This window comes from Mauremys mutica, chromosome 6 (genome assembly GCF_020497125.1).
Source record: "Mauremys mutica isolate MM-2020 ecotype Southern chromosome 6, ASM2049712v1, whole genome shotgun sequence".
Classification (NCBI taxonomy): Eukaryota; Metazoa; Chordata; order Testudines; family Geoemydidae; genus Mauremys; species Mauremys mutica.
This window is the reverse complement of record NC_059077.1, coordinates 95,170,232-95,193,312: the sequence shown is the minus strand read 5'-3', so window position 1 is coordinate 95,193,312 and position 23,081 is coordinate 95,170,232. Positions and strand designations below refer to the sequence as shown.

Below are 23,081 nucleotides of genomic sequence, written 5' to 3'. Positions count from 1 at the left end.
ATCAAAATCATTCAGGCCCAGGTCGAGGCTGGCTCTTCACAGGTGAGAGCAAAGGGACACGTGAGGAATCTTCCCCTTCCCCTTAAGCCCCTGTTCAGGGACTAGCCACTGAGTGTGACTAGTCCTGCAAGTCACCTCAAAAGAAGTGGGGTAAGACACGAGCCTAAGGCAGCTGTTACATTTGCTCCTATTTCTCCTGGGGGCTTTTACTACATTGCAGTCACTTCACATATCCCATCAGTGCAGGTGTTCGCTTTTAGTTCCAGCCCAGTCCTCACACACTGAGCAGGTGCATATAAAGCACACCTCATCTAACAGCATTGTGTTTTGTATTACTGACTCCTCTATCTTGTGTTAGCCAAAATGATCCTTTACATGCAGATAGGGTGACCAGATAGCAGGAATGAAAAATCAGGAGACTTTTTTTTCCCCGGGAGGATAGTTGCCTATATAAAACAAAGCCGCTAATATCGGGACCATCCCGCTAATGGGACATCTGGTCACCCTACATACAGAGGGCCAATCTGGCCAAACACCCAAGACTGTATTTGTGCTACATCACCAACTCAAACAAGTAAAAATGAGCTTTATGGCTACCAGTGAATGAGACCCCTATGTGCCACAAAGATTGACTCTCAAACTCTGCAAATTTCACGCCTCGCTGACTATGAGACAAGCAGAGTTAAGCTGGAGGGAAGTGGGGAACAGATGTTTTATGATTCGGTCATGTTTTATTCTTTCTCCCTTACTTTGTTATTTTAAATAGGCTGCCTGGGAGTAGCCGTCATGGCTCTCTTATTGGTAGATGAATGTTGCAAGTAGGTCATGGGGTTCTACCCCATCCCCAATCACCAAGGACTTGATTTTAAGAGCTCCCACAACTCCACTGAACTCAATAGGAGCTAAGGTGCTGGGCATCTTTCTTTCTGTTGCCAAGCCGTGAAGTGTGAATTAATCTTTGGCCTTTCAATTTTGTGGTCTTCTTCATGCTCTCATTGGATGTCCCTCTGCAGTGACACTGTCAGCAAGGGGAGAGCCTAGTGTCTTAATGGTGTGAGCCCTTCAAACTTGTCCCTCATTGAGTGATGTTTAGTCAGTTGGAGAAGAACCTGTTAGGACAGGTAGGGCATTAAGCATGCTCAGGTACAGAGTATTTTGGTATAATATCAAATAACCTAATTTACTCTAATTATGGCAGTTGGACAGTACAGAATGGGAGAGTCCATGAAACACAGCATTTTGGGGTACAGAGAGGGATAGTTCCCCTTGAAAACAGAGGTTAGTCTTCATCTTTGCAAACACCGCAAGGCCTATGGAAATTCCAGGGATAGCAGTTCCAGAGGCTTAGGTCTGCTGGATCTAGTCTGTAGCTTTGTACTGCTGAATATCATCCTGGTGTATTTAAAATGTCAGACTTGGATTTTCTTTCCTGACTTATTCAAAACACTTTATAATTGCTCAGAGAAGCATATTTTAGCGTGTTTTGTATCAAGATATCTTCTGTGGAGGAATTTCAAAGCTACATACCTTGAATCATACTAGATATTAATTGTACTGGCTAGTATATCAAAAAGTTAATGTCTAGCTTACTAAACAAGTGATAGAATGTCAGTAGTGTCAGTGATAGTAATTTACATGCTGGCACAGTAATCAATCGGTTTAAAAAACTACATGTTAGAAAGTCAAGAAATGAACAGTTAAAGGGTCCAGCCACGTTCTCACTGCCATACAATCCTCCATCATCCTCCATCACTCCAACAAACTTGCATGGCCCATTCAACTTTAACTTTGGTCCCTAAAATTTGCAAAAATATACAAATGTCAAAATAACCAATAACAAGATGGTTGGAAATGCATTCTTTGAATAAGAAATGGGATTTTATAATCTTCTAATAATTTATTTTAACCGTTGTCTATCATTTTGCTAATTTAGGTGTGTGGTACAAATTAGGCTTATAATGAGGAGCTAGCTTCAGTATTAAATTAAGATGCTTTTGTTACTTCCTGAGAGTATGTGGAATGCAGCTTCTGTGCTCTACGCAGGACCCAGATCTAACATCCAGGTAGCACTAACATAGCTCAGCTGGGAAATAGAGGATCTTTACTTCTACTTTGCACAACTGTATTAAGGCTAGTCACATTCTAGCCTACTTGTATCCCTTTCTTCTACTACCTACGAAAGACATTTGACCCCTGCAATGTTTTTATAGTTCTAAAAGCAGACAAGTTTCAGAACTGGCCTCAGTGAATATATTGTATCACATTTGAGTTTAGAATACTGTTGTTCAGGGAACACGAAGATTTGATTCTCAAGCAGTGAAGTGGTTCACAAGAACATTGTTTGAGGCATAACTAAATGGAACTATCTAGGGGAAGGAGATTCAACTGCATATGCACAAAACAATCAATTCTTAATGATTTCCATGAGTTAAATGATCTTTAATCTGAACCCATCAAGTCACTGATATTACCAGCATTTTTGACTGAAGTTACCTGGAAGTGATTCCTAGAAGTTCTAGAAGTAATTCCTTCTAGTTCTTCTCTTTGCAAAAGAAACATGCTGTAACTGACGTGGCGTTGCTCCAGCCCCTCTGGGTGGAGGTTAGTTTTTGTGATGCTGAGTTACTACACTCTGTTCAAACACTTCAGAACTCTGTCTGGCTCACAGTGCTTGACAGAAGCACACAGGAGGACAGTTGTTGGTTTGTTCAGATTCACAGCCTTGTCAGGGATAGAGCAATCTGCAACAGCACCAGTAGAGACAGGGATGGATTTGCAAAACCATCGTGTATTGCTCTGCCTGCCACACCTCCAGCAAGCAGAACTCTGTGTCGCATAATAGGAATAATAATTAACAATAGGCAAAAATTGGAAAACCTGAGTCTTTTACTTCAGGCAAAATCCTGAAGATATGAGTCTTTACTCAGATAAAACTCATGTTCACCTTCCTGTGAGTTTTGCTTGTATAAATACTTCTGGATTTGCTCCAGTAATAATGATAATAATTCATATTACTTAGCTCTTATGCAGTGCTTTCTGTGTTCTAAGTGCTGCACAGACATTAACTAATTAAAGATCAATGAGGACATGAGACACAGGTTTTGCTTTGCTTTAATGCCACAGATGTTGCATCTATAATGTGTTTGCTTCTTTAGAAAACCAACAGGGTCAAACTGTTCTTCCAGCCAACAGAAACATAAGAGCATCTTTTGGTGAAGAGTTTTCTTAGGCCTGATTATTTCCTTTGGTTTCATGATCTCTCCTGATCTGTTAGGATTTATTGATTCTGATGGTTACACAGCTGCTGCTGCTGTTGCTACTAACAGTGATAATAACATGATTATATCTACTGCAACCCATCAGGAATAGTGTGTCATTCACAGATGCATGTTTATTGCTATAGTTGCCATGTGTCATGAAGAATGAAAATGTCACACCTGAAATACTCAGGCTGTGAATGGGTTAAATGAGTATTTAAGAATGATAAAGTCTTTTTAAAACCAATATATCAAGTGACGTTAATATTCTAATAAATGAAATACCTTACATAGTCTTTCATATACCCATAAAAAGTGTGCTCTCTTTTATTATTGGTTTTACAGATCTATAATGAAATTAGAGTCTATCTTAGCTCCGGTGTTTCTGAGAGGAAGGATGGTTTTATGGATAGGCACTGGGCTGGAACTCAGGATGTTTGAGTTCATATCCCAGCTCTGCCATTGACATCCTGTGCAATCTTGAATCAGTCACTCTGCCTCAGTAAAATGAGGATAATAATACTTCTTTACCTCCTAGATGAGTTGTGAAGATAAATTCCGCAATATTTGTGAACTGTTCAGTTACTATGGAGTTAAGCCCTGATTTTTCTATTAAAAATATAGATGCTAATATCCCTTGTTAGAGAAAATGTTTGCTAAAATGTTCTTTGATTTAGGAGGAAGGTAATAGTGGCAATAATTCAATAATTTCTTCCGTTACCAACTAATTCACTATTAGTATCACTAGTCAATATTTACATTGCAGTAACACTGAGAGGCCTGAAAAGTATCAAGGTCTATGGTTCTCGGTGCTATACAAACACATAGGAAGGCACAATCCCTGCTCCAATATGTTTACAATTTGGGAAGACAAGGGACATATGAGGGGTGTGAGGGGTTGAAATACAATCAAATATATACATTTTGTGTCTATGGGAGTATATTTACCACTGTTATTATATTAATAAAGTGTCACGTATCCCCATCTGCCCAGCATCAATTTTCTGATCTCTTATAGGCATCTTGGCAGAGATGGATCTTGAGGAGAGTTTTAAAGGAATAGAGAGTAGTATTAAAGGAATACTGGGCCTTACTGATCAATTCAGGGAAGGCATTTCATGCATACAAATCAGGATTTTTGTGAGGAGCTGGATGTACACAGCTTTGCATTTTTCAGATAATGCTCTTTCTGTTTGGGGTTTTATAGATTTAAATTACAGTGAAGTTCTAGGTTAAAACAAGAAATGAACAGAGCCATATCACACACAAACTGCATCTTATTTACATGCATGGCAGCATTTGTTCAAGAAGTAACATGGCCCAAGTGGCTGTTGTTTTCATTACTTTTACTGGGAAGTTTCTCCAAGTCAAGATGGAGATTATTCATAGGTTATTGTAGCAAAACTGAGTGCTTGCACTGCTGTTAATTTCTGTTTTATTATGTTATACCCCGAGAGTATATTTTGCTTGTTCTCTGTTGGAATTCCCTTGGAAATGAGAAGCATCTTCTCAATGTGACTTTCCGGGAAAGTCATTTTTTTCTGAGAGATGAATAATACTTTGTGAATTGAACTTTCCGTTTCTCCTCTTTCCTCAAGATGCAATATAGTGAACAAGACATGCAGCTTTCATGGAACCCCATTTTCTTTATAGTTTCTTATGAAAGCTTGATGACATTTTTGCTGGAGTCTGTGGTCCGACCGTTTCAATGCTATGGGCCGGATGCTAGTTTGGACTGGAGGCACCCCCATAGGCCCCTTACCAAAACAGAATTCCAGAGAGATGACTCTGAGGATCACCATTGCTCGCTGGCTACCTCATCAGCTACCTTTACCTTCCTGCTGCTGGAGAGAAGTGCTGCATATGCCAGAGGGAGACTGGCTCCATAAAATGGCCTCTTCAGCATGGCGTGACCTCACATGCAGGACGCCATTTTGTCTCGACATGTGGCTTGTGCAGCATTTCACTCACTGCAATACTCTCTAATGTTCTGGGAAGCTGCTGGGGGAGTGGATGCCACAGGAGTTCTGGGGCTGGATGGAATTGTCCTGTAGGCCAGGTTCAGCCCGCAGGCTGTCAGTTGGACCACTTAATGATAACACAACGAGCAATATCTTTAAAGAGAAGAAAAATAACATAAATAGAGATTCCTAGAGGAGACTTAAGGAAGCCAGTTAAAAAATATGGCCAACAAGTATATGAGTATCTGGTCTTGATCAGTATATGTGAGAGAAACTGAATGCTGATTGACTGATGAGATAGTGCTCTATCAAGGTTCTTATGTCACATTCCTGACCCTGATATCTGAGCACACTTTATAATTTTGTAAAGTGTTCTTTACATAGGGCAATCCCCACATGATAGTGTAGCTGACTCTATACTTCCCTCTGCAGGCCCTCCCGGTCAGGGTGGGGTGTGTCCCAGGAATGGATGAGGGGGTGGACACAGCACTTTGTGCTCTGCTGATCTGGGGCCGGTGGAACAACTCCCTAAGAGGCTGTTACAGCCAGTATAACTTAGAGCAGCCTGGAGGCCCTTATAAATTTCACTTGGGTTTGAAACAGCCCTCAGCTGTCTCAAGGATTGGATAGGGGAAGGACAGAAAGGTGGCATAACATCTCCTATGCCTCCTCTCCTTTGATCCTGACAAACGTTGGCCAGACCCATGGATCTAGTCCTAGATTTTAATCTCCTAACCAGCCCAACTTGTGTCCAAAAGAAGGAAAACTCCTTGGTTAAATTTCAAAATATTTTTTCAAAATAGCATTAGTAGTAGCACAATGTGTACATTTGCAATTTTTTTCTGGCAGATTTGTATGGTGTTTTGTGTATTATGAAGACAGATTTTTATTTAAGTATTACACAATATACCTATATAAAAACAAGTAACTCTCTCAGCTGTAGTATGGCAGACATTTTCAAACAACTTTTAAACTAGTTGGGTTACTACATAAATCATAATGTATTCTAATTTAATTTTATTTGAAGGTTGAACTTCCATTGTCTGGTTTTGATGATCACATCACAGACGTGGCAAACTTTTATTTTCCAGTATAAATATACACATTATGTTTTTGAAATGGTGTCAGATTGGTACATGGATTTGTTTTTGATGCTAAAAAAGCAAGTAAACATGTTAACATTTAATCTTCCAGTAATGGAATTGGAAACAAAATTCTCAGCAACTTACAATGCTGTTCAGAGAGATTTTTCTGATGCCTGTTGTGAGAAGTTAGGGTATGTAAAATAAATGATGTATGGAGCTGTAGGAATGCGACTTTTGCAGGCTACCTTATGTCTAAGGAACATTAAACATAGGGTTCTCGTTTAGCAAATAAATAACCATTCATTTCAATGGCTGCATAGTCTGGACTTTTGTGCATATTTTTATAAAGATGAGGAGAGGCCATTAGGGATTTAATATAAAATAAATCGCCAAGGGGTCTTCTTGTAGTCATAGTCTTTCTGCCACATGGTGTGTTACTAATGTGCATAAATGGGCTTAAATGAATTTGTTATCTGTATTACATTTGCAGTATGTATATATTTATATATTATTTTTTAATTGTGTTTAAAAATAAAACATTAAATACATCTTTTGTGTGTATTGAAAACATTGCATTTGTAAATAAATCAACTTTAATTAAGTTTTTTTAAAATGTCAGTGTGTGAGATCTGTCTATAGGTGTACGTGTATATATATATACACACACACACACACACAGAGCTAAATGTACTTTAATTTTCTATTCCAGAAGTATTCAGAGAGTTAAGTCATTACATTACAAGAATGAATAGAACAGTCAAAGATCCATTAATGAAAATACCATAATTATGCAACTCTACCATTCTGGAAGATGGTACCTGTGCTATTGATGCCCCAGGTTGGATGAAGAATCCCATTTGCAATGAATACAGATTGGTTCTAGATGCTGACAAGCTAGGCAAAGCATGTGGATTTTCTTTTGTGGTTGTCTATCCTGCTCTACAAGTGCAGAAGGGAAACAGGTGAATGTGTTTGGATCATCTCAGATTGTTTATTTATGACCGTAACTGCTTATTAATTGACTGTAGGAAAGCAAAAAGTGTCATCAACAATGGTTGTAGTGATTATTTCCATCCCTTCTAGTCTTTAAATCAGGATTAGATAGCCTTCTACAAAACATACGATAGCCAAGACAGAAGTTATGGGCTTGATGTGGAAATTACTGGGTGAATTATTATGGCCTGCGTTAGGTAGGAGGTCAGAGTAGGTGATCATATTTGTCCCTTCTAGCCTTAAAATCTATGAATAACAATGACCAGTCTCAGGGAATGTACTAGTAAATTCAAGTCATGTTGAGCTTGAAGATGGTGCATAATATTTTGTAAGGTATATTTGCTTATTTTATTCTACAGCTACCACCATTATACACAGTATAAACTGGAAAAACAAAAACAAGATTTGTAGTGCTGGTGTCATTTAAGAATGCACTTGGTACACTATAATGTCATTCATAATAATATTTTATTTGTTTTCCCCATTTCTTTCAGTAGCAGTTTATGTTTAATGAAGTTCCAGTGACCTGTGATATATTTTGTTTGGTATCAGATGTAAATCTGTTTCTGGCATATGCTGTAATTAAGGGAGTTTTGCCCATATTATTTCTTTGCTAGTCAATCTCAGTTTAAAATTCAGATAGCTGGTATGAATTGGCTAAATAAATAAATTTAAAAAAGATATAATCTTATAAGTGTACCCATAAGAACATAAGAATGGACGTACTGGGTCAGACCAAAGGTCCAGCTAGCCCAGTATCCTGTCTACCGACAGTGGCCAATGCCAGGTGCCCCAGAGGGAGTGAACCTAACAGGCAATGATCAAGTGATCTCTCTCCTGCCATCCATCTCCACCCTCTGACAAACAGAGGCTAGGGACACCATTCCTTACCCATTAATGGACTTAACCTCCATGAATTTATCCAGTTCTCTTTTAAACGCTGTTATAGTCCTAGCCTTCACAACCTCCTCAGGCAAGGAGTTCCACAAGTTGACTGTGCGCTGTGTGAAGAAGAACTTCCTTTTATTTGTTTTAAACCTGCTGCCCATTAATTTCATTTGGTGGCCCCTAGTTCTTGTATTATGGGAATAAGTAAATAACTTTTCCGTATGTACTTTCTCCACATCACTCATGTTTTATATACCTCTGTCATATCCCCCCTTAGTCTCCTCTTTTCCAAGCTGAAAAGTCCTAGCCTCTTTAATCTCTCCTCATATGGGACCCATTCCAAACCCCTGCATACATTAGCTTACCCCATACATTAGCTTGTTCTAATCTAATTTTCTATAATAGGCAAATATTTTTTATGTTTTTAAATATATCTGCTATTTAAGAAAGTTAGTAGGTTTTTTCTTTCATTAGAAGTTTACAAGAATATTCGTTTCTAGGTGTAAAGAAAATAATAGTGTTTCTTTATAGAATATGAACTCTTCATTGTATGATGTTGAGAAGTGTCTCTCTCCTACACATACATACATATATATATATATATATATATAACAGAACATCTACAGTTTCATTTCGGTGGTAAAGAAAAGGCTCATTATTGGACTTCATTCCTGACTTGTATAAATTTGACTAATTTATCATTTTTGTACCCTTCTTGTTTTTGTCAGTAGCACTTCAGCTCAGCTGTTCATGGGGCATAGACACTGACAGCGGGAGGTGCTATTTTGAGAAATGTTCAGCATAAAAATATGTTCATATTATGTATCATACACTTTTTTTTTATCCCTATAGAAATCTATAGCCTGGATATTTAATACAAAAGCAATTTTAATATGTGACAATACATTGTTTGAACATATTGATTTAGAACCTATTAACAAAAGTTGTTGTAGATTTAAATTTGATCTTGTACTATGTAGTATTCATTTTGTTTCTTTTGTAGGAGATCATCTAGGCAGGATGTTAAACTGTTAACCCACTAATGTTACCAAATACCAAATTTAAATAAAAAGTAGAGTCACTTTCTTCTATTATAATTTGCTGAAATGTTTGGATATGTATGTGGTGTAATATAAAATTACTAATGAAGACAAATACATATGCCATTTATTCTAGCTATAAAAAGTTACAGAACCTCTAACTGAAGTAGAATATTACCAAAAGGAACTATCTGATTGGTCATTGAAAACTCTAATCCATGATTTCCAACTTTTTATTAAGATCTAATTTACAAAAATCCCCTTACAACATGCAATAGTTATTTACAATAGAGATACTGTCCACCTTTCCACCAGACCCTGTTGTGTCTTACTTCTTAATTCTTACTTACAAGTGAAAATCACAGGGCCATCCTCAGATATAAATGTGCAGTTCCCATTTACTTAAATGGAGTTTTATGTGTGTATTTGATGACTTATGGGAATCAACTGCAAGGGTATTTCTCTTTCTAGGTACTTTTATGGCTCCCTTCATCTTCATACCTAAACACCTCTCATTTGCACTGGTATAAATCAGAAGTAACTCCATTGATGTCAATGGGGTGACACCCATGTAAAGCCAGAGTGAGGGGGGAATAGGAGTCAATGAATTTATCCTTAAAACACTCCTGTGAGGTAGGGAAATCTTATCTGCATTTTACAGATGAGGTATTGAGACACAGAGAGACGTGGGATGAGATTGTGCAACTTTTACTCACACGGGTGAATGCTCAGTCTAGGTTGTGTGAAAAAGTGCTCATGGAGCATGAATAAGAGTTGCTCAGTGTAGCAGGTCAGTCTGATAGCCAGCTGGCCTAGTGGTCAGGCAGTGGCTTTTCAGTATGCCCATCCTGGACAGAGCCCTGTCAGGTCCTATACAGCAGGCCTCAGTCTCTCCTGTGTGTCCCTTCTTCCCCACTTCAGGTTCCTTCACAACAGCGAGGAAGGGGAGCAGGAGAGGACGATGCAGGTCATTCCGCTCCCCCAGATCCCAACATAGGGCCCTAAAGGGATGTTGCAGTGTCTGGACCACTTGTTAGCCCACCCCAAGTTACATTCCCCCAGGGTCACTTCCTATCAGGTGTGGCTCCTCCATTTAGGGTGTGGTCACAGTTTTAGTAATATTTGCTTCACCTGCGGGGTACAACATCCCATTCTGCAGGGCCTCTAGTGGGTTCACAGCTCTGGTGCAGCCTGTAATACCTTCCCCCTGTCACTGGCCTACCACTGCCCTTTTAAATTGTCCCATCACCTGGAGCATACCTTGCAGCTGTTCAGGATTGGGGCCTCCCTGGCCCAATACTGCTCCATATCTTGCTTGATTTTGCATAGGGTCTGTAAACCTCTCACCCTCAGTCCAGACCCTTTGTCCAGCATCACACAAGAAGTCTGTGCTAAAACAGGAAACGGAACCCAGTTCCCTGAGGGCCTGTCTTTTGCCTTGACCACAAGACCATGCTTCCTCTTCTAGGGTTTGGTTCCAGCCAGGCCTTAATGGGTGGGATTTTCACAGTGCTCAGTATTGGCCTAATTCTTCTCCCACTGAAGGCTATAGGAGTGTTTATACTGTCTTCATTAGGAACAGAATTAGGTCAATGATGAGCACTTTTGAAAATTGGAACCTGAATTCTAATTTTGCCACCAAAAACCAGTAACTGGGTGTCTGTTTGCGCCTATTTGTGCTTACATTTGTTATGGGTGCAAAATTACAGAAATAACTAATTGGAGGCATGAAACTGCAAATACAAAATGAAAAAGCCCCTTTGGAAGTTTTAAACCCTGGTGTTCAGAAAGAGAGAGGCTTACATACATTGTATAATTTTGACTATGGTCACATTTTACAATTTAAAAATTTCTTTGTAGGGGTTTCCAAGGGATTGCACAATTAATCTTCAGAAATGACAAAACCACCAATAATATTCTTAATCTTTTATTTCCATATAACTCAGCAGCACCATGAAATTCACTCTGCACTCTATTACTAGCTTCACAGAGGGCCCTAACCTGCAAAAAATATGCTTGGCATCTTTGCACAAAAGTTGATTTTTTTCATATTTTTTTTCTGAATTGTTCCCCTACTGCATGTAGAGTACTAGGCAGAAAAGATGTTAGAATAGATTACCTACAGTGGGAATCATTGTATCATATCCTCAGCTGCTATACATTTGCATAGCATCACTGATTTCAATGGTTCTGTGCTGATTTACCCGACCTGAGGATTACTTTGTCTAATAAAAAAATGCAGTTATGTGTTTGAATGAACTCTGATTGTAATAGTGAACTGCTGTTCCTTGAAACAAAAGAACTGTGCTTTATAGCCTAAAAGTCCTAGCACTGAGCCTGATGCAAAATCCGTTCTAGGTATTTGATTATGCCCTCTATAGACTTGCCTTTTTTTTTTTTGACTTAATTTTTTTTTCATTAGCCATTTCCTTTTGTATTTAGAAACATCACTAGCAGTATTGTTTCTCTGCACTTGTGGCTTAACCTGACATTCCACGTAAAGGGAAAAGAATGAATTCAAGAATAAAAATGTGATTTCTCTTTCACATCTCTCAATTCAATATTTGCCATATGGAAGGCTCAGCATCAGTCTCTCAGCAGGCCTAATTTATGGCAAACTCACATTGATTCACACTGACAGAAGAAAAGATGATACAAAGAAAATACCACAAAATTAATATTTTCTCTTATTTTAGTGTCCCAAATATATTCAGGTTAAGTCCATACAGTTGGGATATGCAGCTTTGGTATACACCATAAAATAGAGTTTCTAAAGACTAAGGTCTCACACATATTTCTTGCCATGGGACTGACTAAAGCTGGTGTGACAATGTGTGAATTATACTTCACTGTGCCAGTTCGGCACACTGCTAGGCCTGCATCTAGGGGAATATTTACACGATGGAGAGTAGGTGGCAGGAGATGGTACCACTTTCCTTGTGGAAAGGGGAGCTTTATTTTTTGACTGGGGTGCCACCAGCTGAACAGATGAGCTGATTCTGTCATCCTCTGCCAGCATCTACAACAGCAGAAGCCAGAATAAACCCCAGGTGGTTTTTTCCTCCATATTTTAAAACAGAAAAGCTGTATCATTGATATTTTCAAAGGGTTCTATTTTCTTTGAGATTCTGTTGTCTTCTGCAGATCCTGTGATGTCTCTGTACAAAAATTGCCACAATACATGTACCTCTCTGCACTGGGGGCCCTTGTTGGGGCTCCTATCCTTCAGACAGAGGAGAAGCGGAGTCCCATTGCAGCTTTGTCAATACCATTCTTTGGTCTATCTATGGGGCAGACTACTGTGGACCAACAGGAAGTACTCCCTCCTCCAAAAGGCTGCGTGTTTTTTCCTCAATGTCCCCACCACAGTGAGCAGGAGAAGGGGAGAGGGAAATGACGTAGGGTTAACCACATGGGAAATCAGAACAGTATCACGACACACTGCGCTGGCAACATGCCTTAAAGTTTCAAGCTTTTTAAAAAAAAATCTAGGAACAGTTAAGATATATGTACACTCAACTGTACAAAAAAAACTTGCTTCCACTTGAGTGCTTTCAGTTTTGCTACATAAATGGACACATCTATTTGACAGTATGAGCACAGACCTATGGCCCTGTAAAGTTACAAAAATAAAATACAAAACTAGGCATGGCTTGGGCTCCCTCTTTATTGGTTCTGCAGCAACAACAGTTTACTAACTCCCTTTCCAGAGGTGTTCTGACCAATGCTGGTTAGGAACTTAGGCATCTCCATGCCAGTTCAGACCAGTGGTCCGTCTAGTCAGGTATCTTGCCTCTTTGTGTCCATGTGCTTAAGAAGAAGGTGCAAGATAATCGTGTATTGGCCAATTATGGAAAATTTGAATCCTGGTAAGTTAGGAGTTTTCTTGTACCCAGAAGCATGGAGGTTTGTATCCCTTAATGTTTAAGTGTTTTAGAAAAATCTCATCCTAAATCCATAAATGAATTGGACTCAATGGTCCCATCAGATCCCACAGACACATTCAATAATAGTTTAATTTCAGCCTATTAAAAACTCTACTTACAGCTTCATCTGCCAACTGGAAAAGAGTTAGGGTTTCTTTTATATTAAGGGATAAGACATCTCACATGTAATAGACACTCATTTATTTCATTTGGAACCAGTGAGCAAGTACTAGGTGCTAAATCCAGAATAAATCTTCGACCCATTATTACAGATTCAAAAGGCAAGCATGTTTTCAAATGACACTGTGCGCTGCCAATGATGTATCAACACCCTATGCCATTATTCTTCTCTAAATGTGATAATAATGTGATGTGTTAACATAAAAAAAAAGTTTGACTCCACAAAAGCAGCTGGAAGTGGACAACCGCAATATGCATAAATCTAATTCCTACCATTAGATGCACACTGATATATATTGTTAAAAGTTCCTCATAGTTAGCATTCATTTTGAGCAAAATACTTGCACTGGAACACAGTTGGTATGGTACATGAATAAATTTGGGAATATTCGTTTTTTAGTGGCAATCCAGAATTTGTATTTTTTTTTTCATCTCTCTGAGACGTTGAACGGGTTTTGGAACATATTGGTGAGAAGGACCATACATTTCAGGTGATAATCAAGTCCAAAAACTTTTTATGCCAATGATTTCATAATCTTTCCTTGTGTTTTATTGGTAATGAAAGGCCAAATCCTGCACTAGCCTGTACTGTGATGGGGAACAGGAACACAGTTCCCCTGTGCATAATATGCTACAAGGACCATGACATCCTGGGTAAGATTCCAAAGGTATTGGTTAAGGGTTCTACCCTTGGGTGTGGATTACTGCTCCTCTGAAAAGGAACGGCGTACATCATGGCGAATGCCTGCTGCTGACAGCACCATGCACATTAGCCAACTTTGCAGCCGTCCATATCCTCTGACCATCAGACCACACCTACTTGGGGCTGTGCTGTGTAGCTCACCCTGATATCACGTTTCTCCTCTCTCTCACTACCTGTCCAGTTGCTGCATAGTGGGAGAAACTTTCTATGTCCTTTGCCTCACTACTGCACCCAGTGGTGGGTTAATGCACAGGCTCATGCTCAGGGGCCCCAGCGAATTTGGAGGTCCCCCCAGGAGCACTTAAACCTGTGTAGAAATGGAGGGTCACTGGTGCTAGAACTGTGACCTCACCCCCTGCTCCTCCTCTTCCCCCTGAGGTCCTGCTCCCTGGCTAGGCTGGAAGCCAGAGCTGGGCCATAGTAAGAGCAGCCCAGGGAGCCAGGCCACCGTGGGGAGCCCCGGTCCTCCACCTGCCCTGGGCGGGGTGCCAGAGAGCAGCCCTCAACCTATGTCCTCAGCCCCCAGGGCACTCTGACCTGGGCAACGGGAGGGTCTGGGGCTCCCCACAGCAGCTCGGCCCTCCCCGGGCAGCTCTTACTACTGCCTGGCTCCAGCTTCTGGCCTTACCAGGGGATGGGGCCTTGGGGAGGAAGAGGAGGAGCAAGGGTCAGGGCCCCCTGGTGAGGGAGGGCTAAGGCCCACCTCAGCCTCCTACTGGGAAGAGGCTGGCACCACTAACGGGCTGCGCTTCATGGCAGGGGAGCGTATCACCTTATCAGCTCTCCTGCCGCGAAGCACAGCCCCTGCCACCGCCGCTCCGCGCCTAGCTGAGCCTACTACACCCATGTTAAAAAGGGGGCAGACATGGCGCTCACACTTTTAAAAGGTGAAGGGAGGCCTGGGCCCCCCAGGGCTTCTGGGGTGTGGAGGGTCCAAATGTTCTTTGTGCCCAGGGCCCCAATAAATCTTAATCTGTCTCTAACTGCACCCCAGTGTGTGCTTGCCACAAGGTGCGTCATGAAGACCATAGTTTAATTAGTATAACAACTATTCTTTTTTAAAATGTTACGTATGTTGGTTTTTAAAACCAAATATATTTAACAATAACTCCAGGGAGGGCATGTGCAAGGCATGAGATAAGCTGATTGTTGCACACCATCCACTGCATGTTAGTTTGGTGTTTTAAAAATATATTAATATTTCGACAGTGAGTCAGGAAAAGAGTCCATGGTGGAAGTCAGTGATGACTGGTAACTGACGGGAGTGAGCCTGATGCAGGAGAGTGAGTTTGCAGCATCTACCAGGTCAGGGAGGCCATTTTAGAGGTAGGGGACAACATGAGACAGAGTCCCCTGTGAGAAAGGCAAGCAGAAGAGCATCCAGGCAGGCTGAAATGGCAGAGCATAGCACCAGGGGAAGAGTGAGGGGTAACAAGAGATGAGGTGTGACCCAGAATAGACACAAAGAGCAGATTTATGGACTAAGAAGGTGCCATTTTTACATCGACAATTTCTCAACATAATTACATATTAAATTGCACTTGCGAAAATATTGGTATTTGCACATCAAACTGTGCCACTGAATTGTCCCTCAATGCATGATTAAAATCTTGGTTTGAAACTCTATCCCTTGTACTGTAAATGAACTTGATCTAAATAAAAAAAGACACAGGAACAGTAAAATGTAGAAAACCACTACTTTCAGAGATAGGATGACTAGTTCTGAACGCTGTATGTGAGGTAAAGAGACATCTATATAAATAGAGATAGATGGATATGTAATGCCTTGTATAGGCAGTGTCTTTTCTCACAGTGCTTTGATTTGTTTCCGTGAGAAATGTTGGACTATCTCACTTAAGCGTCACCTACATATCTGGATAAACAGGACATTCCGCTATGTGATGTGTACAGATGTGTTTGCTCCATTGTCTTTTTGTCTTCGATTCCCTCTCCCTCCTTTTTTCTTTTTAATCCTAATAGGTTGGTACTTATTAACCCTATGCACTTGTCTGTTTGGGAGCCTTCTCCTGTGGTGGTTTAGAGCTTTCTCGGAAATGGGTTCAGTCTCTGAATGGTTTTCGTGTTACAAGTGAGTTTTGAAAGGACTAAAAGAATCTGGGGTGCTCAAAACCAAAACATTTTGCCTTCTGGAGAAAGTGGGATGTCTATCATGGTTATATGGTATGTAAAATTAATGCCAATTCCACAGATTAAAGAAAACTGGAGGAAAACACCCACTATCCAAATATAGAAGGGAGTTTTATACTGAAGCTGATCTGTATCCAATAGCATTTGAGACATAAGCACGGGAAGTACTGTTGAAGCTCTTCATAAAAGTTTAACTGAGAACTTTTTGCTTGTTGCTGTTTAATTAGGCCAAGCTACACAAAAATCTTTGGAAAATGCTCTTTTTTGGTCAAAAGATTAGAGTAACTTTTTCTTGAGGAAAAGATCATAGTAGTTATGCAATATCTCTGCAGTGCTGCTTCAGTCCTGCTCTCTTGTTAAGTTTTGTAGCTACTTTTGAGGTTATATTTTGTAAAAATGTTTCTCTTCAGCTAGCGAAAGTTTGTTTATTTGGAATGTTAAGTGCAATTATATTGACATATGGTGATAATGTGATAAAGCATAAGGGTTAAAGGTTGAAGGAACCATGGCTTGGCAATTAGCAATGTAAATGAAACATTCATTATCTAACATGCTGAGAAGTTGATGAACTGTACAATAAATCTGAGCCCAAGTCACTACTGAGATAAGTCATTTCAGACATTACAGTATTTATGAGTATCCTGGACAGTGTTTTGAATTTCCTGATGAAATATCTTGTCGTATGGAAATATTTTATCCATTAGTTTAAAGTAACTCTACAGAAAAGTCACAAGACCCTAAGCTATGCTGCAAGCAATACAATGTGGAGCAGGAAGAAATATGAGCGACATTAAAGCTCGCAATGTCTAGACAATTTTCAGTATAAAGTTATTGGGAAAGATTCTGATCTCAACTACTGCAGTGTAAATTGTCTCAAATGACTTAAATTGACTTAACTGAAGTTATTTCATATTACAGTGGTGTAACTGAGATCAGAATCTGACCCATTGTGTGACGTGTCGTAAATGTTCAAAAAAATTACATATGCTGCACATAAAATAATTCTCAATAATCACACAGGAGGCAAGCTAGTTCAAGAGAAGGTACAGAACTTATGTGGAATCATATATTTAAGGTGCTATAAAGATGAGAGTGACTGCCTTCCAAAGTTGGCAGTAGTTAACAATTTATTAATGCCTTTTAAAATATTATACAGCAACTAGAAACTGTGGGCTAAATTCAGTCCTGAGGTAAGAAAGTGCCTCTCCCATTCCCATTTACCAGGGCTGCATTTGGCTGTATATAAATGGCACAATACAATAAATAATATTCCAAGAAATGCATAGATAAATTTAGTTGAAATAGCCTACAAGGACATGGAGACCTGTGAACACAAAATTAGAGTGAATTTTCTTTTCAATGAGTTACATAAATGCACTTGATTTAAAATAAAATTGGTGAAAAGAGAAAATATATTTGACTCAAAATTATTGAAGATCAGTTAATCTCCTTTAAAGGCTGTTTAATGTTGCCATGGAAAGTTATACACTGTCTATACTGTGTCATATGTTTTATATCTATGTTGGACTGCAACTTGTTTATTTGGACAGTTTTCTCATTTTGTAGTAGCCATATTTCTCATTATCTAGACAAAGTGTTTGAGTGGGTGAATATTAATTTCTTATAGTGCTTCTGAGGAAGAGCCATGCTCCACACGCTCTTCATTCTAGTAGTTTGAAATACATTAATAATAAATAATGATAATAAACAATCAACTTTATATTTATATAACAGAATCCTAAACCAAATCCTGAAGTTCTTACTTAGTACTTACTAACACCCTTCCCTCACATCAAGGTCTATATTTAATCTATGTCACTCTCACTTCATTCATCAACAGTTTCTCTGTGTAGAAGGGTGACAGCTGTTTAACAATACAAAGAGACCCAATGCAATATTTCAGACTAGAAAGTGAGGAATACAACTGAAAATGCAAGGAGCACATAGGCAGTCTATGGGAAAAGAGGGCTAAGAGAGTTAAGTCTCTTTAGATCTGAAGCTGTAAAAAAGTACTTTATCTTTCTATTGACTGCTTCTGAAGCCAATTTTCCTTTTTTTCTTATGCTTCCTTATAGGCTCTCTTTTGTATTGAAAACTGTTTTCAATTTATAAATAAGACCAAATGAAAGTGTTGGAAACTGTAAAAGACTTATACAAATGTGACTTTTGTTGGTGACTGTAGTTTTTCACGTTGATCAGTATCATCTCAGTTACACTGTGCTCTCTCCAACTTTCTACCTGTAGTCTCTTGTGCTAAATTTACAATGATAGCTCTTTAGGGGCAGGGACCATCTCTTTGTTATATGGTTGTAGTATTCCTAGCACAATGGGGCTGGTACTTTTAGGCATTACAAGTAGATAAGAATTGCTTAGTTTGGACACCTTCCACATTGCAGTCACTAATGTGTTCATCCTCACAAATAGCCCTGTGAGATAGGGAAGTACTAATGTCCCCATTTTACAGATGGGATACTGAGGCACAAAGAGATTAAGGGGCTCATCTAAGCACGCTGAAGTCAATGGAAAGACTCCCCTTGACTACAGTGGGCCTTTAATCAGCCCCCCCCAGTCACTTGTCCAAGGTCACCCCAAAAGTCTTTAACAGATCCAGGAAATGAATCCAATCTCCTCCTGTAATCTCAAGACCATCCCTCCCCCTTTCTGTTGGCTGTGCTATTTTGGATAGCCGACCGTACGATATGTTTTAGCAAATATAGTCTGAGTAAACTGTGTTTTGAAGAAGAAATGCTTGACCTGTCAGTCATGGGCTAGATCCTGATTCCTGCTGTGATCAGGTGTATGGCCAGAGAACTGCTGTGCTCCAGCAGTTATTAATTTCTAGACTACCCCTTGGGGCCCATTGCAGCTGGGCACAAGTTAGAGACAGTCCTAGTACCAGGCGGTGAAAGGTGCTCTTCCCCCACCTTGGGTCCTGCACTGAGCAGAGCAAATCCAAATCTGAGGATATGGCCTATGTTACTTTATGGGTCATTTTGAAATCATGATTTAAAATGGGGGAGAAAACAATTCTGCTGTAACTTATCACATTTATATGATGCACTTTTTCTTTAATTGACTTGGAATTTTTTACTCAGGGCAAGTTCCTACATGTTGCTTGGCTTTCATTCCACCGACTTAAATGGGAGTTGAGGGTGCTGAGCATCTCGAAGGAGAACTCAATTCCTAACGGCATAGAGCCCTTAGAGATACCTTGAAGAATAGGACTTTAGAGCGTTGCCCTTATATGAATAGATTTGTTTAGACTGGTTCCCCTAAAAGGCTCATAATTGTAGGGAAAAGTATTGCCCTCAAGTCCGAATGTTGTGCTCACTAAGTTTATAGGCTCTTCCTTTCAGCCCCTGGCTTTGATTCTGTCAGTTTCCTCATCTTAGAAGGTAGCTTGTGACTATTACAGTGGGGAGAAGTGCAGAGTGCTTTCCACTCTCACCAGAGCCTCCCTTTTCATTCTTTATGCGTTCTTGCTTCTGATTCATTTGAGCTTGAAATTTCCTTTTGGTTGTGGATGCAAACTTCCAGTTCTTCTACTCTGGGTATTGTGGCAGCTTGATTAAAATGTGATTACAGCAGGACAGAGTTTCAGTCAATGGACTGGCCAACATTGAAGCCATGAGAAGCTTAACCTCAGTTTAGAAGTCAGCCGCTTCCTTTCTTCTGTTTGTTATCAGCATATCATGTTATCTAATTTCTTGAAAAGTCCCTGAGCACACATGTAGTGAGAACTAGAACAAACTGTCAAGTAAAAGGCAAATAAGATATGTGGTAAGATTTATTATCTCAGTTTGTGAGGAATCTGTCTATCTAGCAGCTCACCTAAATGTTATTCATGAAATAATATTTTTAATTAAAGTGTCTTCAAATGTAAAGACATTGTAAAGTGTAACTACTCTTAGTTAATTTTCATTGAGTTTGTTCACTTGTAAAATTGTGAATTATCTTGAATCCAACACATGGGTTTTGTTTATTAGGTATAATAATAAATCTGAGTGTCATGCTGTTAGTATTGTGCTTGTATAAAGGCTACCCCATACTCCCACACACAATGCTTTTTAATCAAATTGGGGGAGCAGCCTCACATATTCTTTATTTTACTACACACATGGTAACTGGTCCCGTATTTTGAAGTTTCTGTAGCTTGTAAAAGCCAAGTTCTATGCTCTTAATACAGTTTCCAGTGACTTTTGATAGTGCCTTAGATAAATCAATAAGTTTTCCTTCATATTTACAGTATGTAGAATACTATAAGCAGGGCTCCATTAAAGCAAGTCAGGCCTGCCCCATGAAACATCCCACATGGGGGTTACCCTAAACCTTGCCCTGCCTGGGTGGTAGTGGAAGAAGCCACCCATACACAAATAATTTGCAGGGTTGGTTGAGCCCCATCATCATACTTCTTTGGACAGACGCACCTGAAACTACCACTCCCTGTCTATTCTGGAGGAGAAATGACTCAGGCCCCAGTCATCCCAAGTACTCTTCTAGTAACTTAACCCTTTAACAGCACAATAAGATGAATGGGGCAGATCAGACCTGTTAGAGCATTTGTTTCATGTCATCTGCGACATGACATCACTGCATCAGTTGCTCATGAGCCATGTTTTCAAGGTGTTCTTCACAATGACGACAGCTAGAAACAATCTTTTGTAAATGAAAGCTGAACTTCTCATGTAAACACATGAGCATAGGGGCTGGGGCCCCGGGCCCATGACTGTGAAGCCTGTGTGTTAATCGAGAATGAAGTTTAGATAATAGAGTTTCCTTAGGAAATGAAGTGTCTGTTTATTGTAGGAAAAATTGACACCCTTTTAAGGGTGGCAACTATAGGCCCTGCAATCTGATCTAACTGGTGCATTTGTCTTCGTTGCATTTCATTTTGTTGTCCATTGCCCAGTTCTCCAATTTACCAAGATCCCTTTGAATTTTATTTCTCTCCTCCATAGTGTTTGCGACCTCTTCTAGCTTTGTGTTGTCTGAAAATTTGATCAGTATGCTCTCTATTCCTACATCCGCGTCATTAATAAAGATGTTAAATAACACAGGACCCAGAACAGATCCCTGTGGAACCTCACATGAGACCTCCTTTCAATCTGACATCATTCCATTAATAGTTATGTTTTGTTTGCAGTTGTTTAACCAGTTACTTATCCACTTAATGGTACTTCCACCGAGCCCATATTTCTCCAGCTTAATTATGAGAATGTCATGTGGGATTGTGTAAAAAGCCTTGCTAAATTCCAGGTATATTATGTCCACTGCATTCCCCCATCCACCAAACCAGTTATCAAGGAAGGAAATCAAACTGCTTTGCCATGATTTGTTCTTGGTAAATCCATGCTGGCTGCTTGTTATCACCCCTTCTTCCTCCAGGTATTTGCAGATTGAATGTTTTATACATTGCTCTAATAGCTTCCCAGGTATCGCGGTCGGGCTGACTGGTCTATAGTTTCCCCAGCTCCTCCTTTTCCCCCTTTTTAAAGATGGGCATATAAGTGATATATTCTTTACTTACATGACATTTAGATTTTGCATTCCAATTTCTTTCCTATTATCATCTGCATGGACCAGGCTGCTTCTGGTGTAAAACTTGTGTGGCTCTATTACTTTTAATGGAAGAGGCAAATGCTCTTAGTTAATTCAAGTGTTCAGGAAGAAAGGGTGTTGTTGATCTTTTTAGCCCTGCTTCATACAAAGCAAACCTCCTCAAAGTGTCTAACTTCTATGACGCTTATATGAAAAATTGCAATAAGGCAAGTGCAGGATAGTGGGAAAGAGAGTTGATGTCTCACATGAAAGATGAGCACTGAGGGTTGCTCTGGAATCTCCACAGGCTAACCTCAGACTGTCTGCAGTTCCCAGGAGGAAACCCTTGAAACCAACTCCACAAATGAGCCCTGGTACAATTGTCATGAAATACAGTCTCTGTGCCTATAGATGGAGAAAAGCAAAATTAGTAGCACTTCAAGCCCTACATCCTTGACTATGGGTGCATGTGGGACAGAACATCAGCAAACTTTTGAGTCTACGTTTCTGTGTCAAATCCGGGCGTTTGTTCTCCAGTGCTGGTGGCCCACAGAAGGATGGCTGGTCACATGTGGGGAGAGCAGGAGGAGAAGCGAACTAGCAGGGTGGGTGGCATGTTCAGGGGAGTAAGGACCCAAGCAATATGGCAGAGCAAGAGGAACAGGACAAATGTGAAACAGAGATACAATAGTAAGAAAAAACCCTAATTACATTAAAGACCATTAAAAATACCTACATACTTTCCTAATGTTATTTTTCCATGTAAGAAATTACTGAAGTTGTTTGAGCAATTGCAGTAAAGACTTTGTTTTGTGATCATGAATGGGAGAGGTGATTTGCAAAGCTAGGAGTGAAATAGGAGGTGAGCCTCGATCAAGCAAAGAGGACAGGCCCACAGACAAGCTCTTTACACAGGTGTGTTCCACTCTGAAAAAGTTTGAGAATCCTTGTTTTAAAGTGTCAGGTATTTCCCTGTGACCTGAGAAAACTAAGTTAATGTCATGGCTGAGAATTTTAGAGAAGTCTTCTTTTCTCTGGAAAGTCAGAGCCACCTAGTGTCTAAGAGAAAAAATATCTAAAGCAGTAAAATGCACACTTATTTTTTCCACTTTAGTCACATCCTGAAAGACCCTCAAATGTTCTAAATAACAAGTTGTATGCAAATTAATTGGATCTGGGTGTTTCTGGAAATAACTTGTCCATGAACATATATAATATAAAGACCATTAGCCAGAAGGCACCATTTACTTTTATTTACAAATTTATTCCATACACACAATGCTTAAGAGGCAGGGAGAAGATTGGGTAAAACAATGGCTCTTTCTGGGCCTTCTTCAAGAAGTGTTTCCTATTCTTAAAAAT

General features: G+C 39.7%; 1 protein-coding gene across 1 annotated transcript in view; it reads left to right on the top strand.

Annotated features, from left to right (window-relative positions):
- Positions 1–23,081, top strand: part of PRUNE2 (prune homolog 2 with BCH domain) — a 142,845-nt gene that overhangs the window by 21,347 nt on the left and 98,417 nt on the right. The gene's annotated exons all lie outside the window — the stretch shown is intronic.